The following is a 25,285-nucleotide window of genomic DNA, read 5'->3' as shown; positions in this document are numbered from 1 at the left end:
TCATGAGACCGATAACCTTCTTGTTCTGAGAAACAATACCGTAAGAATTATCGGCCCTATAATAAAACGTGTCGAATTCTTTACCATTGCACCTAATTACTTCATATGGATTGCAGATCTTGATCCAGTAGATAAAGCTTTCTGTATCCATATAAAGTAACTTTGGATCTACAAAATGAGGTTTCGAAAACTCGTAGTGGAATCGTTACATGTACAATTTGGAGATATCCAGTATGCACATCCCCAAATATATAGGCTTCATAAATTCTACTGCAGTCTTCGACATCTCCAAAGCAACAAAGTTTTCATTGAAGATGGTGGCATGCTTAAAATTTGGCCTGGCTATACATTTTCTCATGCCATAACGCCCTTCCCATGCGGTTCTAATGACAATATCGCGTTCATTTCGTACATTGTGCATAGTTTTCCCGAAAATGGAATTATTCATTAATTCATAAAAGTCTTTTTCAAACTCATTACTCGCGACCGTCCTCTTTTCGGTATTTAGTTCAATATGCTCCTTCAACCAAGGGGATTGCTTGAACGAGGTTCCTAGGTGACTCTAACAAGTTTCAACGCTAATCTGAGGCACTGCTTGAGATTACGATAATGAATAATGTACCTCTGCTTATCTCCAACAGTAGCCAACAGTTTAATGATGGTGCTTCCTCGTGGAATTTGTTGCTCTGGACATAACGGCAAGTCGCTTGTCTCTCCATGTAAATTATTAGGGTATGCGTGTCTGCATCAAGCACATACCCTACATCAGAATCAGCCGCAAGACCCATTATTTGTCCACCTAATCCCTTCAATTCGTCTTCGGCCAGCCACCGGAACCCACATACTGGCAGTGGCTGCATCATGGCATGCCCATATAAGTTGTTAACATCTAAGTACAAAATGTAACTAGAATCAAGGGATGCGTTGAACTCGACACCCATCCGCAGGTTATTTGCCTTGGCCTGCCTGTGAACACATTGACAAAGTCCCCCAAGGATCCCTCGCTCAAAAAATAGAACCATTGCAGCATCAGTCAAAAGTTCAATGCTGTGGCCCGTTTTCTTTAGCATAGCTTCCCAGGACAACCCAGGTGCCATGTATTAAGGCTGGGTCCAGAGAGTACGTTGTCATACATACACTCCAGAACTTTTCGAAAACATCTGCAAGCAAACGCACGTCCATGTCCATATATAACCTTGCATGTTCTCCCAAATTGGGGATGTTGAATTCCCACCAGAGTTCACGGCATGCTCATAATCTTCCGTTGTTATGGCATCGCATGTGAGAATACTGGTAAATGCAGATATGTCGGCAAGCCTGGTTTCATTGAGTTTTGCCATACTATCAACATACTCGTATAGGAAAAATCCTTTCCTAGTCGCAAGTTGGAATTTTCCTCATCGGGAAATACAGATCGAGTGATATGCTTATCATTCTGAGGTAACGTCTCAACCAGTTTCTGGAGTGAAGTCTGAATAAAGCGTGAAGAGGCAAGGAAGTGGAGCCTAATTTTTGGCGTCATTCGTTTTGAAAAAAAAAAGTACTCCTCAACACTTTCAGGGAGGACACTGACCTGATCATTGTTCTTACCGAATTTAGCCAAGTGCTCAACAAGAAAATGAGCGTCATACGCGCTCAAATTATGAAAAAAGACGGGTTTGTGTATAGGTAACTGGTACTTCAAGTTGCATGCGTTATGAGCTGCACCGCGGAACTTACCCGTAAGATGACAGTGGTCTCTACGAGGCCAACCCACAAATATGACCATTAACCGCCTTTTCATACAATTCATCATCTTCCTTTTATTTGGTCATGGGAATGTTGAAGCTGTAGAGCCTGTCAACTTCCCATGAAAGTTTTTCAACCTCAGTGAGAAGCCAAACCGCTGGATCGTTCCCTACATAAGACTGATAGCTGTTAAGTTTAGAATCATATGCACATACAACTTGGAACGCTGCCGCATAAGGTACGTGTTTTTGTGTGAAATTTGTGTGTGAGGCTAGGGGATTCCCTTCGCAACGAGTAATAGGAGCCAACAAGCATTCAAAATCGGCGTACACAACAAAAGGACAACGCTGCTGGTGGTGAGCATTTTGAAATTTAATGAACTTATTTTCCTCAGTGGGCATAATCACATGTACCGCATCCTTGGAAGCACAATCTAATAAATGTGTCGCTAATCTACAGCTACGTCTACATGGATACTCTGCAAATCACATTTAAGTGCCTGGCAGAGGGTTCATCGAACCATCTTCACAATTCTGTATTATTCCGATCTCGTGTAGCGCGCGGAAAGAATGAACACCTATATCTTTCCGTACGAGCTCTGATTTCCCTTATTTTATCTTGGTGATCGTTCCTCCCTATGTAGGTCGGTGTCAACAAAATATTTTCGCATTCGGAGGTGAAAGTTAATGGCTGGAATTTCGTGAGAAGATTCCGACGCAATGAAAAACGCCTTTCTTTTAATGATGTCCAGCCCAAATCCTGTATCATTTCTGTGACACTCTCTCCAAAATTTCGCGATAATACAAAACGTGCTGTCTTTCTTTGAACTTTTTCGATGTACTCCGTCAGTCCTATATGGTAAGGATCCCACACTGCACAGCAGTATTCTAAAAGAGAACGGACAAGCGTGGTGTAGGCAGTCTCCTTAGTAGATCTGTTACATTTTCTAAGTGTCCTGTCAATAAAACGCAGTCTCTGGTTAGCTTTCCCCACAACATTTTCTATGTGTTCCTTCCAATTTAATTTTTTCGTTATTGTGATACCTAGGTATTTAGTTGAATTTACGGCTTTTAGATTAGACTGATTTATCGTGTAACCGAAGTTTAAAGAGTTCCTTTTAGCACTCATGTGGATGACCTCACACTTTTCGTTATTTAAGATCAACTGCCACTTTTCGCACCATTCAGATATCTTTTCTAAATCGTTTTGCAGTTTGTTTTGGTCTAATGATGACTTTATTAGTCGATAAACGGCAGCGTCATCTGCAAACAACCGTAGACGGCTGCTCGGATTGTCTCCAAAATCGTTAACATAATAAGGAACAGCAAAGGGCCTGTAGCACTACCTTGGGGAACGCCTGAAATCACTTCTGTTTACCCGATGACTTACCGTCAATTACTAAAAACTGTGACCTCTTTAATAGGAAATCACAAATCCAGTCACATAACTGAGACTATATTCCACAAGCACGCAATTTCACTACGAGCTGCTTGTGTGGTAATGTGCCAAAAGCCTTCCGGAAATCCAGAAACATGGAATCGATCTGAAATCCCTTGTCAGTAGCACTCAATACTTCATGTGAATAGAGAGCTAGTTGTGTTTCACAAGCCGGCAGCTGTCGCCGAGCGGTTCTAGGCGCTGCAGTCCGGAACCACGCTGCTGCTACGGTCGCAGGTTCGAATCCTGCCTCGGGCATGGATGTGTGTGATGTCCTTAGGTTAGTTAGGTTTAGGTAGTTCTAAGTCTAGGGGACTGATGACCTCAGATGTTAAGTCCCATAGTGCCCAGAGCCTTTTTTTTTTTTTTTTCACAGGAAAGATGTTTTCTAAAGCCATGTTTACTGTGTGTCAATAGACCGTTTTCTTCGAGGTAATTCATAATGTTCGAACACAATATATGCTCTAAAATCCTGCTGCATATCGACGTTAACGATATGGGCCTGTAACTTAGTGGATTACTCCTACTACCTTTCTTGAATATTGGTGTGACCTGTGCAGCTTTCCAGTCTTTGGGTACGGATCCTTCGTCGAGCGAACGGTTGTATTTGATTGTTAAGTTTGGAGCTAATGCAACAGCACACTGCGAAAGGAACCTAATTGGTATACAGTCTGGACCAGAAGACTTGCTTTTATTAAGTGATTTAAGTTGCTTCACTACTCCGAGGATATTTACTTCTATGTTACTCATGTTGGCAGCTGTTCTCGATTCGAATTCTGAAATTTTTACTTCGTCTTCCTTTGTGAAGGCATTTCGGAAGGCTGTGTTTAGTAACTCTGCTTTGGCAGCACTGTCTTCGATAGTATCTTCATTGCTATCGTGCAGAGAAGGCATTGATTGTTTCTTGCCGCTAACATACATCACATACGACCAGAATCTCTTTGGTTTTCTGCCAGGTTTCGAGACGAAGTTTCGTTGTGGAAACTGTTATAGGCATCTCACATTGAAGTTCGCGCTAAATTACCAGCTTCTGTTAAAGATTGCCAATCTTTGGGATTTTGCGTCTGTTTAAATTTGGCATGTTTGTTTCGTTGTTTCTGCAATAGTGTCCTAACCCGTTTTGTGTACCAAGGAGGATCAGCTCCGTCGTTTGTTAATTTATTTGGTATAAATCTCTCAATTGCTGCCGATACTATTTCTCTGAATTTAAGCCACATATGGTCTGCACTTATATTATTAATTTGTAATGAGTGGAGATTGTCTCTCAGGAAGGCGTCAAGTGAATTTTTATCTGCTTTTTTGAATAGGTATATTTTTCGCTTTTTTCAAGGATTTGAGGATTACAATATTCAATCTCGCTGCGACAACCCTGTGTTCACTAATCCCTGAATCGGTTTTCATGCTCGTTATTAACTCAGGATTATTTGTTGCTACGAGGTCAAGTGTGTTTTCATAACCGTTTACTATTCGCGTGGGTTCATGAGCTAACTGCTCGAAATAATTTTCAGATAATGCGTGTAGCACAATTTCGGATAATACTTTATGTGTACCTCCGGAATTAAACATGTATTTTCGCCAACATGTCGAGGGTAAATTAAAGGCACCACCAACTATTATCGTATGAGTCGGGTACGTGTTTGAAATCAAACTCAAGTTTTCTCTGAACCTTTCAGCAACTGTATCATCTGAATTGGGAGGTAGGTAAAAGGATCCTATTATTATTTTATTCCGGTTGCCAACAATGACCTCTGCCCATACTAACTCACAGGAAGTATCTACTTCAATTTCGCGACAAGTTAAACTACTTCTGACAGCAACAAACACGCCACTGCCAACCGTGTTTAGCCTATCCTTTCGGAACACCGTTAGGTTCTTGGCAAACATTTTCGGCTGAGCTTATATCCGGCTTTAGCCAGGTTTCAGTGCCTATAAAGATTTGAGCATCAGTGCTTTCTATTAGCGCTTGGAGCTCTGGTACTTTCCCAACAAAGCTATGACAATTTACAACTGTTGTACCAATGGTTCCTGTATCTACGTTCTTCCTGTGTTCAGCCTGCACCCTTTGTAACTGAAGCCCTTATTTTGTTTTCCCGAGACCTTCTAACCTAAAAAACCGCCGAGTCCACGCCACACAGTCCCTGCTACCCGTGTAGCCGCCTCCTGCGTATAGTGGACACCTGACATATTCAGCGGAACACGAAACCCAACCACTCTTTGGCGCAAGTAGAGAAATCTGCAGCCTACACGGTCGCAGAACCACCTGAGCCTCTGATTCACTCGGCTCTGTACCAGAGGTCCTCAGTCGGTCCTGTCGACTAGGCTGCAAATGGTCAGCTCTGCTTTAATCTTGCAAGCAAGACTGGCAGCCTTTACCACTTCTGTTAGCTGCTCGAAACCAGAGAGAATCTCTTCTGATCCAAAGTGACACACATCATTGATACCGACGTGAGCCACCACCTGCAGTTGGCTGTGCTCTTCATGGCATCCCGGAGGACCCTTTCCACATCTGGAATGACTCCACCTGGTATGCACACGGAGTGCTCATTGGATTTCTTACCCTCCTTGTCAGCCAAGTCCCTAAGGGGCTCCACAACGCGCCTAACGTTGGAGCTCCCAACTACCAATAATCCCACCCTCTGTGATTGCCTGGATCTTGTAGGCTGAGTGGTTTCCTCTGAAACGAGACAGGCGGCAGCATCTGGCTCAGCGACACTGTCAGCCACAGACAACACCTGGAACCTATTTGTCAGACTCAAAGGGTACAGTACCGCCCGGACACTGAAAATAGGTACAAAATTCTTCGTTAATCTTTTCAGAACAACATATTTTTTGTAATAAGAATTCAATTTCACTTAATACACCGAAGCTGGATACCAGTGTAGGAAAGAAGGACAATTTATTTATTTAATTGATCACATGTGCACTCCCACAAAATAAATCCCTACATCCAATTTGGTGAGATCTGTGAAATGAATGAATGTATGGTCGTCTGCTAACAGCAGATAGTGAATGTGCAATATATGATCATCTTTGAGACAGTCCTTTGGTCACTTTTGGTGGAACCAAAGAGATGAAATTTACCTGAGCTTTGAGCACCTGAAATGTGGCTGACCAATACGGTAGCATGGTGCTTCCCCACCTCGGCGGAGGTGCGAGATGACCTGAAGAACGGTCATGTTTCAGCACTCTGGCGCTTGATCTTGTGTTGGTAAGACCTGTCTTAGGTGTGCTCCGTAAAGACAAGAGAGTGGAGAGGATGGTATGCATGTGAAATACTTAAGAGTAGTTTGGAATAATTATTTCTCTATATCAGGAACTTTTGGGGGGAGAATTAAATGACAGGCAGGTAATATTAAGGGGATCGTAGTAATCTTAGGATGACGGTCACAATGAAACCACGTGTGGCAATAAGATAAAATACTTGCGAGTGCTAGTACTAAGTTGAAATACCTGCGAGTGCTAGTACTAAGTTGAAATACTTTGTTTTGTCTTGACCACTGAACGGTGGGATCCATAAACTTTTGGGAGTGACTTGTTAAGTGTGTTTTGTAAAATGCATGTGGGACACTTGGTATACTTAAAGAGGACAGTTGTCGTTTGGTGACTAATTATTGTCTGAACGCAAGAAACTAAAGTGGGACATTGACATTTCCATTTGTAGTAGGAGACATTGCTTTAATTGGTGCGGGAATAAGGGCTGTTTGTTGGAACTTAAGACTTTTAATTACACCATAAACCGAAAGGACTGTACCGTGGGTAATAGTAGTTGTAGGGCCATTTCTGGACGACCAGATTCGTGTGGATGGTAATCTGAGAGTGACTATGACATTTGTGTTTAATGTGAGATACAGTTTACTGTTCAGTGCGTGCTGAAAATGCCGATTTGAGTTACCTAAAGACTTTCGTCCGGGTAACCATGGGGGAGCTTTGACACTGAGACAGTGTTTCTAGGAAAACTGTCAGCAACTTTTTGACCCCAAGAAAATCGTAAAATGAAATGATTCCGTGTGACTTGCTAGATAGGGAATAATGTATTTGTATTTGCAATTGTGTAAATTTTTTATATGTTTTATTACTCAAGGGACAGCAAGTGTAATTTTATTTCATTAACATATGCGTTTGGAATAGTTGTTGTTTTTTTTTTTGTTTTTTCTGGATTATCAAGTTCACATAGCAAGTTTATTAGAATATTTGGTACAAGGATGCTTTAATTATTTGACAGTGTAGTAATACTAACGTAGCGGCTCTTGTTGCATTGGTCAGTAAGGTTGTCACAGGGGACAAGAGTTTGCATTGCACAACAAATATCGGAATTAAGTGATGTATTTTGATGTCGTGGACAGTAATAATCTTGTTGGTGTGTTGACTGAAGCCACTTATTTGCATTATCACAGTGGTGATATTTCACATTGAAGTGTAACGGAGGCTAGTCGAAATGCAAGTTCTTGTCGTCTAAATATGCAACAACAGAGAAATGAGCAGTAGAGTAAAATACGAGAGTTACTGGTGGATTCAAGCACTTATTGCTAACTATTTACTGCGTGTATTGATCAAAGTTGATGGACTGACTAGCTCAGCAGCAGCTTTTTTGTACTGGTGGACAAGGATAAGGTTAAACCCACAGTCGAGTAGTGGTGGCAATTGCTTAAGTCATGATGGTTAATGAGGTATGACATGATGTCTTAGATGGACTATATTACGTAACCAATATGTAACTTGTGGTATATTTCATTGTTTTTCTTCTCAGTTTAATTTCTCTGTAGGTTTGAGGTACATTTTAGAGTAATGGTATGGAGCCTGACATTCTACATGTAACTAGTGTACGCAATTTTTTTTCTTTTGTTGATTTAGATTTGTATTTATACATTACTGTGTAAGGATTATTACCCTGCAATTTATGAATGTCAGATTACTTGCTCAGTGTTTGGACGGTGAACTTTTTAAAATTTCATGAGTACAATTAGTATTTTTTATTTGGTATAGAATTTGTGATGTTTGGATTACTCCTAAAAATAACGGAGATCCCGGTAACTAAGCAAATTTTTATCTCACTATTATTTTTATTTGTATGATGTAATGTTTTATTTGTCATTTGGATTGATGTAAGTTTGTATGTGTATGTTACTCCGGATTGTGGAGAGTACAATAATGCAATAACTGTGTCAGTAATTTGGTAAAGTAACAGTGTTTGGTCATCTATTTGAGCTCACCAGGGACTAAGGTCTCCTCCTGGCTATTATGATGACTTGCTTCATTTGTTCGACTACAGTTTTCTTAAAAAAATGTTCGGAACTACCCTCGCATTGCAAGGATAGTACCGTGCCATTTTTTCTGCATTGGTAGCGGGTGGTGAAAGGGTACAGTACCGCCCGACATTGAAAATAGGCACAACATTCTTCGTTATTCTTGTCAGAACAACATATTTTTTGTAATAATAACTCAATTTCACTTAATACACCGAAGCTGGATACCAGTGTGGGAAAGAAGGACAATTTATTTATTTAACTGATTACATGTGCACTCCCACAAAATAAATCCCTGCATCCAATTTGGTGAGATCTGTGGATTGAATGAATGTATGGTCGTCTGCTAACTGCAGATAGTGAGTGTGCAATATATGATCACCTTCCAGACGGTCCTTTGGTCACCTTTGGTGGAACCAAAGAGATGAAATTTACCTGAGCTTTGAGCACCTGAAATGTGGCTGACCAATACGGTAGTATGGTGCTCCCCCACCTCGGCGGAGGTGCGAGATGACCTGAAGAACGGGCATGTTTCAGCACTCTGGCGCTGGATCTTGTGTTGGTAAGACCTGTCTTCGGTGTGCTCCATAAGGACAAAAGAATGGAGAGGATGGTATGCATGTGAAATACGTAAGAGTAGTTTGGAATAATTATTTCTCTATTTCGGGAACTTTTGTGGGGAGAATTAAACGACAGGTAGGTAATATTAAGGGGATCGCAGTAATCTTAGGAAGTTACCAACGGTCACAATGAAACCATGTGTAGCAATAAGATGAAATACTGGCAAGTGCTAGTACCAATTTGAAATACTTGCGAGTGCTAAAGTTAAGCCGAATTACTGGCGTCTGTACTATAAGTTGGAAATATTTAAGAAATGGCGTGAGCAGGACCTGAAATTAGAGACGAGCACTTCCACGTGGTGAGTACTGTGTGAGTCTCAAACTGTGTATGAGACGAATGATAAAGAGAATTACTCGTCCAATGTATCAGTTGAGGACTCGCGTGTTTGACGAATATGATCTTAATATTACTTTGCGTGTTATGTTACTGTGTGACGCTAGATTCAAACTCTAATGGTTCAAATGGCTCTGAGCACTATGGGACTCAACTGCTGAGGTCATTAGTCCCCTAGAACTTAGAACTAGTTAAACCTAACTAACCTAAGGACATCACACACATCCATGCCCGAGGCAGGATTCGAACCTGCGACCGTAGCGGTCTCGCGGTTCCAGACTGCAGCGCCAGAACCGCGCGGCCACTTCGGCCGGCTCAAACTCTAATACTCTGAGAGAGAAGCAAGGTGAGTCAGCCGTCTATCCAGCAACGGCACTTGGCTTACATTGCACAGGAAGACGTGCATATATCCTCCAGAGTTCGTCGTAGGAAAGAAAATTTACGAAGTGGGGCAGTGTCGTGTGAAACTGGGATGAATACTAATTGAAGTTGGAAAGCTGAAAGTGAAGTGATTCTAACGTTGTGACCATTCTTTGTGATGTATTCTATGTTGCCTGTGTGATGTATTTCATGTAATTTAAGTATGTGTGGTTTGCATGGGAGAGTAGCAAGACATGTTCAGAGGCAGTGGGTTATGCATGTTCCTTTTTGTACTGCTCACTCTGGAGTACATTTTCGTGATGATGGGTGTGAGAGTCGAAGTGTGAGATATAGCAAAAGATCCACCCTCCTATCCAGAAAGTGCACTGTAGCGTTAGATAATTACGAGACCATAAGATAATCCTAATGTAAAGCCATGCCCACTGGGCGGAGTTTCTCATGTGTAATTGTTGTATAAAATGTAATGATGTGTTTATGTTATCTATGAATCATAATAGAATTTATCATAATAAAAAAGATAGTGAAAAGAAAAAGATTGGTGGCCTTGTTCTTCGGACAGTGCGTAGTTATGATATCCAGAATTTATTATGTGTGCGCCATTCATATTCAGTGCGATGGCCACGTGTTGATCAAAGCCGTTGGGTAAGAAAGAAAATGTGGTATTGCCAGAGAGTAGCGAATGATCAGAGTTGTGTAAATTCCTAATAGTCAGATGTGCGTTATCCGTTTCCGTTGCGCAATTTTAAAACAATAGAATAATTTGTAGCTTAATTGTGGGTACTAGAGCTCATAATCAATCATTGATGTTACTCGAGAGATAAGAATAAATCCACTCGCATCTTCCTGGCCTGACTACTTGATGCCACAGTCTGAGGAAGGCATGTGGGTGCCTCTCATAATTTCGAACCTGCCAGGATTGTGCTGTTAGGGTTTGCTGTTAAGATTTTTTTTTTTTCTTGATGGGATTTGTCAAGATTTTTATGTATATTGTGATAGCGCTAAGAAGTAAATTTTTTTGTTTGCAATTTCTGTCTGGATTGGTGAGGATCTTTTATTTTTTTATGTAATTGATTGCCACATCCTCCAAGGCTGGAAGATCGTTGTATGAATTTTTTTTTCGTAATGTCCGTAGTAATTAGGTCGCAGTCGGAAAGTGTAGTCACCATGGAGAAGAGTGATTCTGGTGTGAACGTAGCAGGTGGCGTAGTGGAGCAAGAAGTATGTGTCGACCCTGGGTTAATGAGCGAGAACAGCAAACATTCAGAAGGGGCTGAATTGGTCAGCGGACTGCGGCTAGGTGATCCGTTAGGCGGCGGGCTTTGCCCACAATCAGGGGCTTTTCCCGACGACGTGGGCGAGCCGGGACGAGGTCAGGTATGCGGTGAAAGTGTAGCTACCCTTAGCGAAGCTACGGTTTCTCAGGCAAACGAGGTGAGCGCACTGAAAGTAGCAAATGACAATGTGCTATTGCAGTTTTTACAGAGGATGGATAGAGATAATAAGGAGAGAGATATGGAGAATAAGGAAAGATTGGAAGTGAATAAGGAAAGATTGGAAGCGATGGAGAAAGATAATAAGGACATATTGGAAGCGATGGATAAAGATAGTAAGGAAAGATTGGAGAAAATGGATAAGGGAAATAAAGAGGCAATGAGGAAGCTACACTTAGTTATTGACGAGTGTCTGTCCGCATTTAATAATCGGTTAGATGAGGGGGAGAAGAATCTGGGTGCGTTGAAGCAAGTATGTGACGTTGTGAAAGAAAAAGCCAATAATTCTGAGTTACGAATAATTGCAATAGAGAGTGATATTACAGAATGTAGGGATGTGTTGCCGGATGAGCGAATCAAAGAGGTAGTGGAGGACTTACTTGCAGATAAACAAGGGGCATTATACAGCACGGAAGCTCAAGTCACCCGGCAGGAAGTGGTGCTAAGTAAACACAGGGATGAAGTTGCGGAGGTAGTGATCAGAATGAATAAGATTTGTGCAGATGTAGAAAAGATCAGTATAAGAGGCGAGACAGGCTCTGACAGTACGCAGCGAGAGGTTTATGCCGACCAGGAGGAGATACAATCACTATTACAGTTTAAACAGGCGCAATTAGAAATAAATAGGAAACATAGGGAAGAACTAGCACAGTCGCAATTAGCGTGCGGTAGCGAAGGTGGCACACCACCAGGTAGACTGGAGAGGGAGAGTGAGATAAATTCAAAAACAGAAAATAGGCAGAAAGAGGAAGACGAACTCAGAGAGTAAGAAGAACGATTGTGTCGGATAAAACAGGTGGCAAACTCAACTGGGTATAGTCCAAGGTCGGAACATAAATGCGGAAGAAGAATGTAGGAGGCACTTCGTGTCGGTACAAACGTACACTTGTTTTCCGGATCCTGATAACTACCAACATCCATGCCTGTGGCTGTCTCAATTTCAAGATTCATTACCTTCATCGTGGGGACCGCTCCTCAAAATGAAGTTTGTGTGTAACCATTTTAGGGACGAGGCTAGAGCGAAAATGCAGGAAGTTATTAAAGACTGTAGTAGCTACAAGAAATTTCGTGACAAGTTTTTAAATAAATTCTGATCGAAAAGTAAGCAGGACCAGATTAAGCAAAGCATATTGATGATGCCAAATTCTAACGAAGGTGGTATAAGAGATCCAGTGGCGTGTTATCAGGAAATGCTGAGACGAAATAGGTATCTGGATGTGCCATACGCGAACCTGGGCAGCTCATTAGGATCTGTATAACGAAGTTGCCAGTGAAATTGCGCAGGGATATATCGATAGTAGGCAGAGGCTTAGACGATTCTGCGTCATTTCAGCACTTGTTACAGGAACTGGGTAATGAGAGCAACATCGTGAACGGAGACACGACTCATAGGTCAGACAGAGTCGAGGATAGGAACGGCAGAAACTATCAGAATGACAGGAGAGCATGGAATCAGAGGAATGACGGAAATGGAAGATGGCGAGGAAATAGGGGGCAGAATTCATGGGGATATCGACCGTGAAACCGGGAAAATAGAAGATAGGACAGAGATGGAAGAAGAAGGGAAAATGAAAATGATGGGTGAAGAGAGGATAGGCAGTCATTGGGTTCACGACAGGACAATCACTGTCACAATGACGGAGGGAAAAGAAGGTGACTACATGATAGAGGGGTACAAGCCAGGACTATTAATGATGTAAATATTAGGTATATCGATTACAGAAAACTAAGGGAGAATCTGTTAGAGGAGGTAGGAGATGTGGGGAGTGAAGTCCACCCAATAATTAGCGTAGAAATAAATAATGTAATCGTACCATATGTCATCGACACAGGCAGTGTAATGAGTTTTTTGAGGTAAGATGTGTTTAAGTGTTGTAGTCTTACAAAACCATGGCCAACGTTGCCATTGCAGACAACAGTGAGAGGGACAGTTACAAGAAAGGGAATTGAGGTGAAGTTACAAGCGCAGGTAGACTTTGTGTGCCAGGCGAAGAGGTTTAGTACAGTGTTCATGTTTAAGGGATATTAGGCGTAAATTTTTTGAACCAATATAAAGCAATCGTTAACATGAGAAATAGTTCGATGGAGTTGAAACGAGATTCGGAGGAAATCACATTAAGATTCAACGATTGCTTGTGTGCTAACGATAACGCACATTTAGCATTATGTCTCACGGTAAAGTCAGGTAGACAGGCACATAATAAGGGGTTCGAACAAGAGAAGAAGGAAGTTCATAAATGTTTGGAGAAGGAGATCAGGGAGAAAATCTGGCATTTACGAGGGACCACGGTCTACGGTGAATTGCAGAAAATTTTATACGAGAACAGGAAGGTATTTAAACATGATGTGGGTACAATAAGAAATTTTGTGTATAGATTCAAGGTCAAGCCTCATAAACAGTTGAGGGCCCAAGTGTACCCGATACCTGTTGTGTACTGAGAAAGAGTGGAAGCTGAGATCGAAAGCATGCTACAACAAGGGATTATCAAAACAGCATCCAGTCCGTACAACAGCCCCTTAGTCTGTGCTGAAAAACAAGGATGGGCCAATTAGACTAGTTTTGGACGCAAGAAGGATTAACAAGATAATAGAGCCAGAGGCAGATCGGCCACTGACACTTGACGAATTGCTACAAAGGTTTCACAGGATCAGTGTTCTCAGCTCAGTTGATTTGAGAATGAGTTTCTGGCAGGTCGAGTTAGATAGGGGGTGTAGAAAATACACAGCTTTCTTGTGCTACGGGAAAACGTATCAATTCCGGAAATTACCATTTTGGTTAAATGTATCACCCGCGGCATTTATCAGAGAACTAAATACTGTCGTTCCTAATTAAATAAAAGATAAGGTAACACAGTACGTGGATGATGTCCTGATAACAGAAAGAAACTGGGAAGCATATTGCTCGGTGCATTGGAGAGACATGGGGTAACCGTGAATTTGGAAAAGTCAGAATTTGGATGAAATGAAATCGAGTTTCTAGGTCACATTTTGACGCCAGAGGGAATAAGACCAAATCCAGACAAACTCGAATCAATCAGAGATTTTCCGGTGCCAAGAACAAAACGCCAGCAACGGGGTTATTTATGATTAATCAATTTTTACAGGAGGTTTATTAAGATTGGGGGTGCAGCGACACCCAGACTATGTCAGCTGACTGGAAAGAAAACGGTATGGAATTGGAACCCTGTCGCGCAGGAAGAGTATGAGGCATTAAAGAAGGCAGTGCGATCGGCACCTCTTCTCGGGCATCCAGACCTTGGGAAAGAGTTTCGTATGGCCACAGACAGTTCCCGTAGTGGACTTGGGGTAACATTGTTCCAAGAGCAAGAGCAAGAAGGAGAAGTAATACAACAACCTATTGCATTTGCGAGCCGAGTGCTTAGCAAAGCTGACAGAAATTACACGGTAACTGAGCTTGAAGCTTTGCCAATAGTATGGGGTTTTAGTAAGTTTAGATACTATTGGTATGGGAGGCAAACTAAAATCTATACTGACCACAAGTGACTACAGTTTCTGATGTCGGCCAAACTTAACCATAGACGACTCGCTAGGTGGGCACTCTATTTACAGGAGTTTCAGTTTACGGTCATGTATGTTCCTGGGCCACAGAATATAGTGGCAGATGCGTTGTCGAGGAACCCAGTAGGTCATAGTCAATGCTTTGATGAGGAGGTAAACGAGAACAGATATGACATATTGTATATGCAGGGTGTGCCGTTCGAGAAATACATAGGGGCGGTACTCACAAATATCGCGAAAGAGCAGGATAACGACGCGTCATGGAGAATGGTGAAGGACAGAGTTAGAGCGAACTTAGATGCCAATATAGCGCGCTTCTATACAATTCAGAACGGGGTCTTTTTCTACCGTAGAAATCCCAACACACAGGACTGGGTGTTGTGTATACCAAATGAAATAGTCAACAAGCTGATCTGGTATACGCACCTAAGTTATGGGCATTATGGGGCAAGGAAATGCTGAAAGAAATTAAGGGAATCAGTAAATTTCATTAGTATGGAGAGGAGGATCAAGAACGTGCTTGGTAGTTGCAAATTGTGCCAGAAGGCAAAATCGTTATCTCATGCAAAGCACCGCTTTTTCCGATAGTGCTAGGTAGATTGAGGGAATTCGGAGCAACAGATTTGTTTGGCCCGCTACCTAAGTCAGTGCAGGGATAAATGGTTCAAATGGCTCTGAGCACTATGGGACTTATCATCTTAGGTCATCAGTCCGCTACAACTTAGAACTACTTAAACCTAACTAACCTAAGCACATCACACACATCCATGCCCGAGGCAGGATTCGAACCTGCGACCGTAGCAGTCACGCGGTTCTGGACTGAAGCGCCTAGAACCGCCTGGCCACCTTGGCCGGCTCAGTGCAGGGATATAGATATGTTTTGGTAGCAATGGAATTGGTGTCAAAGTATGTGACTTTTACCGCATTGAAGCGTGAGACGTGCGACGGGAAGGACAGTAGCAGCAGCGATGGTTAAAAACTTTTTGCGAGAAATAAGAACTGTAGTAAAGTTCATAGCTGACAGTGGACCACAATATAGATCCAGACATTGGCTAACCAACACTGAAGAGAAGAAGGATAAAATCGGTGTTCATATCCCGATACAATGCTGCAAGAAACCCTAGTGGAAGAGTGGTAAAAGAACTGGGAAGGCTGTGTAAGATCTATTGCCATAGGCAACATAGAAGCTGGAGTATTTTTCTCAAAGATTTTCAGGACATCCTCAATGAGCTACCACATGGAGCAACTAGTTCATCACCAATTACAGTACTAAAGAATGAACCACCACCAGATCGAGTCAGGGAGCTGGTAGATTTTCCGCGATCAGGAAAGCAGAGGCACACGGAAATTGTCAAGGTTGCGATAGAGCGTATTAAGAAAGCAGCTAAGGATAGGCAGGAGAAGCAGAAAGGAAAGATCCGTAAGATTGAATTAGCAGTAGGAGACAAGGTTCTAATTATCAAAGAAGCACAGATTCCTAACTAGCAAATTCTTAACTGTATACATAGTGGACCATTCAGAGTGAGGCGGATTGTCCATGAAAATGCTGTACTGATTGAGACGATCAAGGGAAAACAATCGCGTGGGCTTCATCACATTTCTAAGATCAAATTATGGAAAAGTTAAGGATAGATCGAAAGTAGGCAGGTTATGGTAGATAGGCAGTGTATTTATTTGTGGTGTGTAACGTAGTGCAGGGTCAAATCGAACATAAGAATTTTCAGGCGGGATGTCAGGAAATATGACGGAATAGACTGGTCGAATGAGTCATGAACAGGAGTCGACAGAGTGGTGCATGTACGTATTTTTTGTCATATGAATAAGGATCAAGCAGAAACGACGTGATGGTTAATGAGTGGATAAAGATGGTAGATAGAGAGAGAAGCGACGTGATAAATAGTAGTGGATAAAGGTGATATTTAAGGAGAGAAGCGACGTGAAGCAGTGTGATTAATAAAGACAGATTTGACGTGATGAAACAGTGGTAAATAAAGGTGAGTAGAATTGAATAATGTGGAGATGTCTTAGATGTATGTTACAGAGAGGCCTGTGTATGCTGCAATCGAGATTGATGTGAATGGCGAAGGAAGACCAGGAAATGATGGAGTAATGGACGGACGGAGAGCCGAAATACGAATGAAGAGATGACGACAACAGCACAACGTGAAAGGACATAAAGGGAGTATGAGATCCAGATGGTAAACGTTGTGGAATACGTAAAATGTAATATAAGTGTAAATCTAATTCTTACCATAACATTTGCAATATGGAATATATAATATTTTGTTGTTGTTGTTGTTGAAGCCTGGTACCTGTATAACTAATCAAAACGGTCCCAAGAATTTGTACAGTTACTTTTGCAGGATGAATAATTTGTGTATTTTTTGTTCTTAGATGAAATGGCGCAATTCTAAGTTGATATTTAGCAGGATGAATAATCGGTAAAGTGAATGCAGAGGTAAGCCGATGGAGAGAGGTGCCGGAGTGAAAGGACGAAATCGGTGACTGGAATGCTATCTCTGTAACAACTCCATGTGTTATGTGGTTGAGTATAAGGGAGCAATGGTATGGTATGTTGACGTGAGTGTGGTGGTGTTAAGGTTAGCTGACTTCTAGACCTATTCTGTTGGAGTATTAATTGATTGAATGAGCAGGAAAATGTGGTGTCAGTTGAGTGAGAGTCGTAGAGTAGTGTCATCAGTGTACACACTCCTGTAAAGGGGATGCTACCGATCCATAAGGAAAACATTATTGTGCTTTATTGTTTTATTTGGATGAACCTCGATGGTAGGTAAGGGTATGACGTCATGTGGATGGTACACACATGTCCTAGAAATGTTGTTATATATAATAAAAGGTAAAATATGTAAAGAGATAGTAATTTCTGTCTGTCACAAGCACAAAGGTGCATTGTATGTTGTAGATTTAGAATCATCAGTTTCTAAAATGTTTAGTGTGTTAGGATGTTAAAGTAGTTTACTATTTGATATTATGTGATAGGTAATTGTGAGCTGTATAGATGATTGTTTCTTTTTTTTTTTTTTTTTTTAGAACACTTTCAAGGGGTATTAATTTCAGTCTGTCACAAGGCGTGTTGTATATGGTAGTTTTAGAATCAACAGTTTCTAATATGTTCACTGTGATAGGATGTTAAAGTCGTCTACTATATTATATTGTGCGATGGGTAATTATGAGCTGCATAGATTATTTCTTATTCCTTTTTTTTAACACTTTCATGTTTTGTATGAGGTACGACAGGTACAATCAATAGCACAAGTGTGGACTGTATATAGAAAAGGGATAAATGTTGATGTCGTATGTGTAGAAAAGTTGGGTGTATGATTTTATGTTTTTAGGACAAAGATTCTTTTATTACCAATATATGTAATAGATAAAATGGTTCAAATGGCTCTGAGCACTATGGGACTTAACATCTGAGGTCATCATTCCCCTATAACTTGGAACTACTTAAACCTAACTAACCTAAGGACATCACACACATACATGCCCGAGGCAGGATTTGAAACTGCGACCGTAGCGGTCGCGCGATTCCAGACTGAAGCGCCTAGAACCGCTCGGCAACACTGACCGGCTATTTAATAGATCATACATGTAATCATTGAGTATTTAAATACTGTAAGACTATCCTTTTGTCTGTAATGTATGGAAGGGTCTGACTGGAGTGGGTGTCGTAGTGCGGAGATGCTCACGCAGAAAGCGCCTGTACCTGCATAAGAATGCTAGAGGCCTGTGAAGCTACAAATATGGGAAACATGCACGGTGCAGTTATTTTTAGACAAGGAGAAAGGAATAGACTGTCCAAGGAACATTGTGGAGCCAAAATTGAGCTTGCAATGGGTCGGGATGCATTGGATCTTCTCCTCCTACGAGACTTTGGTAGTAATAGCAAGTTGTTTTGAGCGTGGAGTATTTGTAGAAGCGAATCGCATAGAGCTCGAGGGGAGCGGAATTTTAATCAATGGACCTAAGTGTAACAGAATAGGACCAACCTTCCACCTGCCAGCGCTAATTTCAGGAGTCACGAAGGTGAATGTTACGCAGCCACAGCTGTACTGGCCAGAAGCCACTTTAGAGTTTTTTTGTCAGGGCAGAATCTGTCCTTGTTAAATCAAACTCTGGTGCCAGGTCTCTTGAGATCCGTAGACCAGTTTATTTTAGAGCAAGAGGAGCGCATATCAGCCGAACAGGTTGTTCAACATGTCGCTCAGTACAGGGAAAGGCAACGGAAAATAACGATCACTTTGAGCACCTCTGTGCCAAGTGTCATCACAGCCTTAACTTTGTTATGTGTTGTTTTCCTTCTGATCAGGCGGAGAGCTAATTCCAAAAGGCAACCAAGGGTAGTCCAAGTCCAGTGGATTGGATACCGAGGGCGTGAGACGAGTAGGTAAGGGGTTGATCGAGTAGTGGTCGTCCAGTAAGGAATTTTTACGTTTTGCTTCATGTCATGGTTTTAAGGGGCATTAGACCACATTTAAGTTTTCTAGTAGTAAGGAAATATGCCATAGATGCCGACCGAAACAAGTTAAGAGTTAATTAAAGGTCGACCTGGGGACTGGGTCTTTCCAAAGAGGAGAATAATGTAGCGGCACCAACGTTTATGATAGGAAAGGTAGATTTGGTGCAACATTCCTGAGCACACAAGTTACAGCCAGGCACGGGCCTGTCGACAGTAAGTTACGCTGACCAGCGGTTGCGAAGTAGAATGGAGGCTGCAGGTCCGTCGAACCGCTGAAAAGCGTAAATGCAGAGGTTGGCATGGCGCAAGCTACAGACAGAAGGGGCTCACTGGCGCAACCGAGGTGTGCATACGTGACATGGAGCGGTGCATTAGCAAAACAGAGGTGCACAGCCGCATCTAAATAGGTGCTGTTTACTAACGAGATTCATTTAAGTGTGGCAGCTCTCCTGGACGGCGAGGCGTGTCACACCACCGGCTATACGCAGCAACAGTTGGGGCGCCAGGGTCCAGTCCACAGCGGGTCGTCGGTTCGACCCTCCGAGGCCAACGCAGGGTCCGCAGCCAGCCAGCAGCCACTCTTCGGCTCACTACCGAGGGCAGTCGTCTCGGCTCCTGACACACACCCGAGACATTCCTGAAGTTGATTGTATTTAGTGAAAGTAGATCTTAATCTAGGTATTGCAAGCTGTTCTTTAGTATGTAATGGCCAGACAGCATTATCCAGGTGATGTGTTTCCGCAGTTGCAGTATAAAGTATCATTTTCTTGTATTTTGAATTGATGGAATTGGTTGGTTGATTTGGGGTAGGATACTAACCACAAGGTCACTGGTCCCAGGATGGAATTGACGAATGACGAAAAATGAGAACAATCGATGTTAGTGATAATGGTCTCGTGGATACCGTGTACTATCGCGTTAAGATGCTGGATCCACGCAACAGAAATTTAATGTAGGTGATTTGGTGCGTATCTCAAAACACAAGAGGATATTTGAGAAATCATACTTACCGAACTGGTTAACTGAGATATTTACAGTTTCAAAAGTGCAACGAACGAATCCAAGAACTTATATATTGAAGGACATTAAAGGTGAAGAAATTGCAGGCTCCTTCTACACTGAGGAGATGCAGAAAAGCTGAGAACCGGATGTTTTTCTCGTGGAGAGAGTCATAAGGCGTCGAGGAAATAAGGCACATGGTTTTCCTGCTACACGAAACAGTTGGCTTGATGCCGGCGATTTGCGTGCATTGTCCGCAGCCGCCACAGTAGCGTAACATGCGCGCTGGAAGACACATTAGAGGAAGCGGTGGTACTCTAGACAAACTACCTGTGGAATTACACATCCCTGCGTATAACTACTGTGGGCCTGGGACAAAGCTGCAGAAACGCTTGGCCCGAGGTGATAAGGGAGTCAATCTGCTCGACGAAGCACGTATGGAACACGACATTGCATACACAGCAAATAAAGACCTATCAAGTCGTTACATTGCAGATAGGATTTTAGCTGATAAGGCTAAGGCGATACGGAGAAGCAAGGATATCGGTATAGGTAAACGCATTGCAGCATTTGCATTTGATAAAACCGTGCGTGGAAAAATCAAGTTGGATGTAGGGGTGCTGAATTTCGAGCGAGTTATGAACGCTGTACGTTGCGCACTAAACAAGAAGAAGAACAGGAACAAGATGGGCTGTTTGAAGAGCTGTATACTGACAGCGACGTATACAGCTAAAAATGCGATCAAACAGAAACATGTGGGAGGAAGAAGAAGATCGTTTTGTTCGTCAGGATAGAGGTCAGGAGCGGAGGGCGTTGTAAATTGAAAAGTAATGAAGTGGAATGGACCCAGTTTATTCCTGTAACGATGATACATTGGTGCCTACGTAGGGCTGAGCAGCCCCAAGCGGAGTTGCCGTCTGCTCATCAGAGAGGCAGAGGCTAGAGGAGCGACTACTCGGGGCCGAGGTCTGAAGCTAAGAGAGCGCGGACCTGTTTCCAAGCCGCCCTCGCCGCTCCCGGCCGCGTCCCCACGTGATCACACGATTAGTCTCTGATTGGAGGATTGATTCCGCCAACGCGCCTTGCTAGTAGCGTACCCCCGTCAGCGCAACCAACCCGTGGGACTTGAGTCTGACCGAGGAGCACGTGGCAGGAATGTGCCGACCATGGTTTTCCGGCCAGCATCTTCCACCACAGTATGCCCAAGCCGGCTACGACCAAACATTATGCATGGAAAATTTTATTTAATAAAATTTTGTCGGCAATGATCCCTCTTGGGGGGTCTCCTCCCTGCACATCCTTTCCCCTTCCGAAGAAGGCTCTCTGGATGAAAATGAATGAGCTTATTCTAATTGATTATTCCATTTAAAAAATATATGATCATTATAAAGGGTCCCAGAAATTAACATCCATAACATAGTATAAATATCAATATGTGCAAAAGTTACAAAGTGGCCTGAAGGGCCTGAAGGAAGGCTCTTGAATAACAAACTTGTGAAGTTGGTGCGACGGCAGTGGGGCGGCGCCATACTGTGTGTGTGTGTCGGCGGTATCATTGGTGGTGGGTACCCAGGCGATGATGAGGGACACCGGAGCACAGCACACTGAAACACTCCACCCTCGTGGTGGTGAGAGAATGCTCCCAGGCCTAGCAGTCACAAGGGGGTTTTTCCCCGTAATATTACTTTGAGTTCTTAAATCTAGGATTACAATGGTAATTGCCCAAGTGGGTGAATGAGAACATTACAAAATGACAAAAATTTAAAGAGAAAACAAAATGACTTACATGAGGGTTAACACTCGACAGTTAAATTGTAATTCCATAGACTTTACATAGAAATAGAAATCCATTACAAAATTAGTTCATTGACCTGACACCTAGACTACAACTTAATTCTAAGGGGGGGGGGGGGGGGGTCGTACCTGATCGCATGTACCAAGGTTGGCAGGTAGTTTCAGGTGTGATATTCACCTTAAGGTTGTGGGGGTGGTACTACTTTTCAGAAGGAAGTGAAACGTTTGCAAAACCCTCTTTTACAGAGTATCCAGGATACTATAATCAGAATCATTACAATGATGATTACCGAACCAGCGCCTGGTAATACAACGGTGGTTAATCGCTTGGTTTGGTGCCAATCAGCAATATGTGAGGCCACTCGGTCAAGAGCAACTTGGTTATGTTCTGGGTAAGGAGATGACTGATCGATTGGAGTAGATCTGAATCATTGGTATTCGGTAAATTCTTTAGCTTCTCATGGTGATGGAGTTTAAAAGAGAGTTCAGGAAGGTATAAGGTAAATTTGGGAATGGTGACTTGAAAGGTGGAGTGCAATTGAGCTGATATCCTCATAGAAGCAGCTTATACGTCACATCTTGAACTATTATACACTAGGCCACTATTATTAGGTGTTACCCGGTACGATTCAGTCTCTGACATTGAACGGTGGCACACCAGGGTGGCGGTGACAGTCTGTGGAACAGCGAACAGAAAACTATTGCCAACAGGCTGAATTATTGGTTGACGAAATGAGACTAGAACACGAGGACATGGAGGTGTAGTAGTTTCAGCTAAAAACAGTGACATCTCGCACTCAGTAGTGTTAGTGTGTAAAATTAGCGTGGAGCATAAGTAATGTGTTGTATGGAAGCAACTGGATAGTTCAGCGTGAGAGAGAGTGGCGTGAGTTTGTCGATCCCGACTAACTATTAAAAATTCTTAAGTCTGTCAAACAACATGGTGGTGAAAGGATGTGCAAGAAGGGCTCTGAGGGTAACAGATGTGGACTGAGCTTTCCTTGCAGTTCGAGTTGAATGGCCGAGTGTAACATGTGCACGTGTAACTGTGCTGTGTGTATGTTAAATAAAAGAATCTGCGTGGTCTTCACAATGTCCAATGTGATAGTCAGATTACGTAATCCCGAGCGAAGATGAGTCCACTCTTGGTTAAAGGATTGTTCAAGTGCACCATAGTGTCGTGTTAATCTGTCGGCTACAACTTGTATTTGTCTAGTTGTGGCTAACAGGTTATTCTCAAGATGTGTCAGGCGCACCTGTTGATGTACCAACACTTCGTGATTAACTTGTGTTTCCGAAAGCGCTTGCTGTGTGTCCAAATCCCAGCGTTTTGCGTCTGTTTCGTCAGGAGTCCCAAAGACAGTTTTTAATAATGTACCTCCAACGGGCAACCAGGCTCGTTTGAAACGAGGCCGTGGTACTGCATCCCTAATACTGTTCAATTGACTTCGAAGGGTTGAAATAATTCTAGTCACTTCCCACAAAGATCGGAGAAACTCATGTTCCTTCGTCTGCGTCAAGAAGGTTTCATATTTTGACAATTGCTGAGCTGTATCATATAAAGCACGGTCTTCCTCTTCTAATAGTGTTAAGTTGACATCAGCTAACACAATAGCGTAATGTGGGGTATGCACCAGATTATGACGACGTCCAAAAAGCACGCAAGATGTGGAAGGGTAGACGTGAAATGGAGGAGCCTTAACGGCGACGACGACAACCATTGAGGTTAACATGCTTCCCATTGCGGATGGTAAATTGACAGCCATTTGAACGGAGGTTGCTTTCAGCTTCCAATGTTGATAACGGTCGACTGCGAGAGAAAGTATTAGTGACCCTACAAGTAAAAATTTCCTGGCTTACTTGATGAGTAATTCAGAGATGACAGAGGGGGTAGAACGTTGTAGCAATAATTACCTGGCAAGAAGCGACGATGGACCAGTTCAGTCACGCCTACTGATGAAGAAGGCCACGAAGTAGAATCACGGCAGGCAAGCAACAGTTTGGCAGCCGTGGGGGTAGCAAGGCGGCAAGACAATGGTGTAATTCAATACTGAGTATCCGCTGATCAATCACGCGTCAGCAAAAAAGGCGCTGAACGCGGAGGCAGTACCACGCAGCGCAGACTAAGCGTAGCTCGCTGGAAAAAATTTTTCAACCTGCTATGGGACGAAGGCCAAGTGTCGTTAATTAATTTGAGATTTTGTACGAAGAAAGTTTTTTTTTTAATGAATAAAATGAGAAGGAATCCTGTGATCGCGGTGTAAACCTGCACAGCCTAGGCACCTCCCACGCATTGGCCACTACGCAGGGGCACCCACCCCACTAAGGCTCGACACGGCGAGACAGGTGAAGTACTTTATAAATTTCAGAAATAATATTGAGTGGTTTTTCAGCTGTAGAAAACCCGAATGAGGGTAGGACAACTCAAGTTAACTCAATAATCATAGGATCTTTACTTAGAGAAGTGGTCAATAGAGAGATTAACTGTACTGAAGTCGGAAATGAATGTTAGCGAGAGAGAGTCTGTTGCTCGTGAATACAGAGGCTGGGCCTGAAGCTGTGGAGGCGGCGCAGCGCAGCTTTATCAGCGCTGAGCCGGCAGAGTGCTGAGCTCAGATAACAGCGTCGGAGAGCGCTAGTGGCTCTGCGTCCGAGACTAAGGCATCGTAAGTGCAACTTAAAAGTAACAGTTTATTGCAAAGCAATAATAAACGAATAGCTGATGTCACAAAGACGTTTGATTCCATTTTAACAGAACAACTTAAGTGTTTAACAGGTAAATTGATTACGTTGTTGATTAAAAGAATCTGCTACTGAACATAACGTACATACGTACGTACTTCACTTTCCCCTTCCGAAGAGCGGAGGGCATAAACGATAAAAGCCTTGTTCATGTACTTAGTATATGACAATAGGGGTCTGGTAACATCAACAGGTTACACCAAGGTAGTGTCGATATGAACAGTGTGAGTGTGTTGTAAGTTGTTATTGGGCGTATGAAATGTTGTTATGAAGTGGCCCTGAGCACTATGGGACTCAACTGCTGAGGTCATTAGTCCCCTAGAACTTAGAACTAGTTAAACCTAACTAACCTAAGGACATCACAAACATCCATGCCCGAGGCAGGATTCGAACCTGCGACCGTAGCGGTCTGGCGATTCCAGACTGCAGCGCCTTTAACCGCACGGCCACTTCGGCCGGCGTTGTTATGAAGTGTTGTGTAAATGTGTGACTAATGGTAGCTGATGGCGGGTACGAAT

This window comes from Schistocerca nitens, chromosome 3 (assembly GCF_023898315.1).
Source record: "Schistocerca nitens isolate TAMUIC-IGC-003100 chromosome 3, iqSchNite1.1, whole genome shotgun sequence".
Taxonomy (NCBI): domain Eukaryota; kingdom Metazoa; phylum Arthropoda; class Insecta; order Orthoptera; family Acrididae; genus Schistocerca; species Schistocerca nitens.
Note: the sequence above shows the minus strand (reverse complement) of the source record.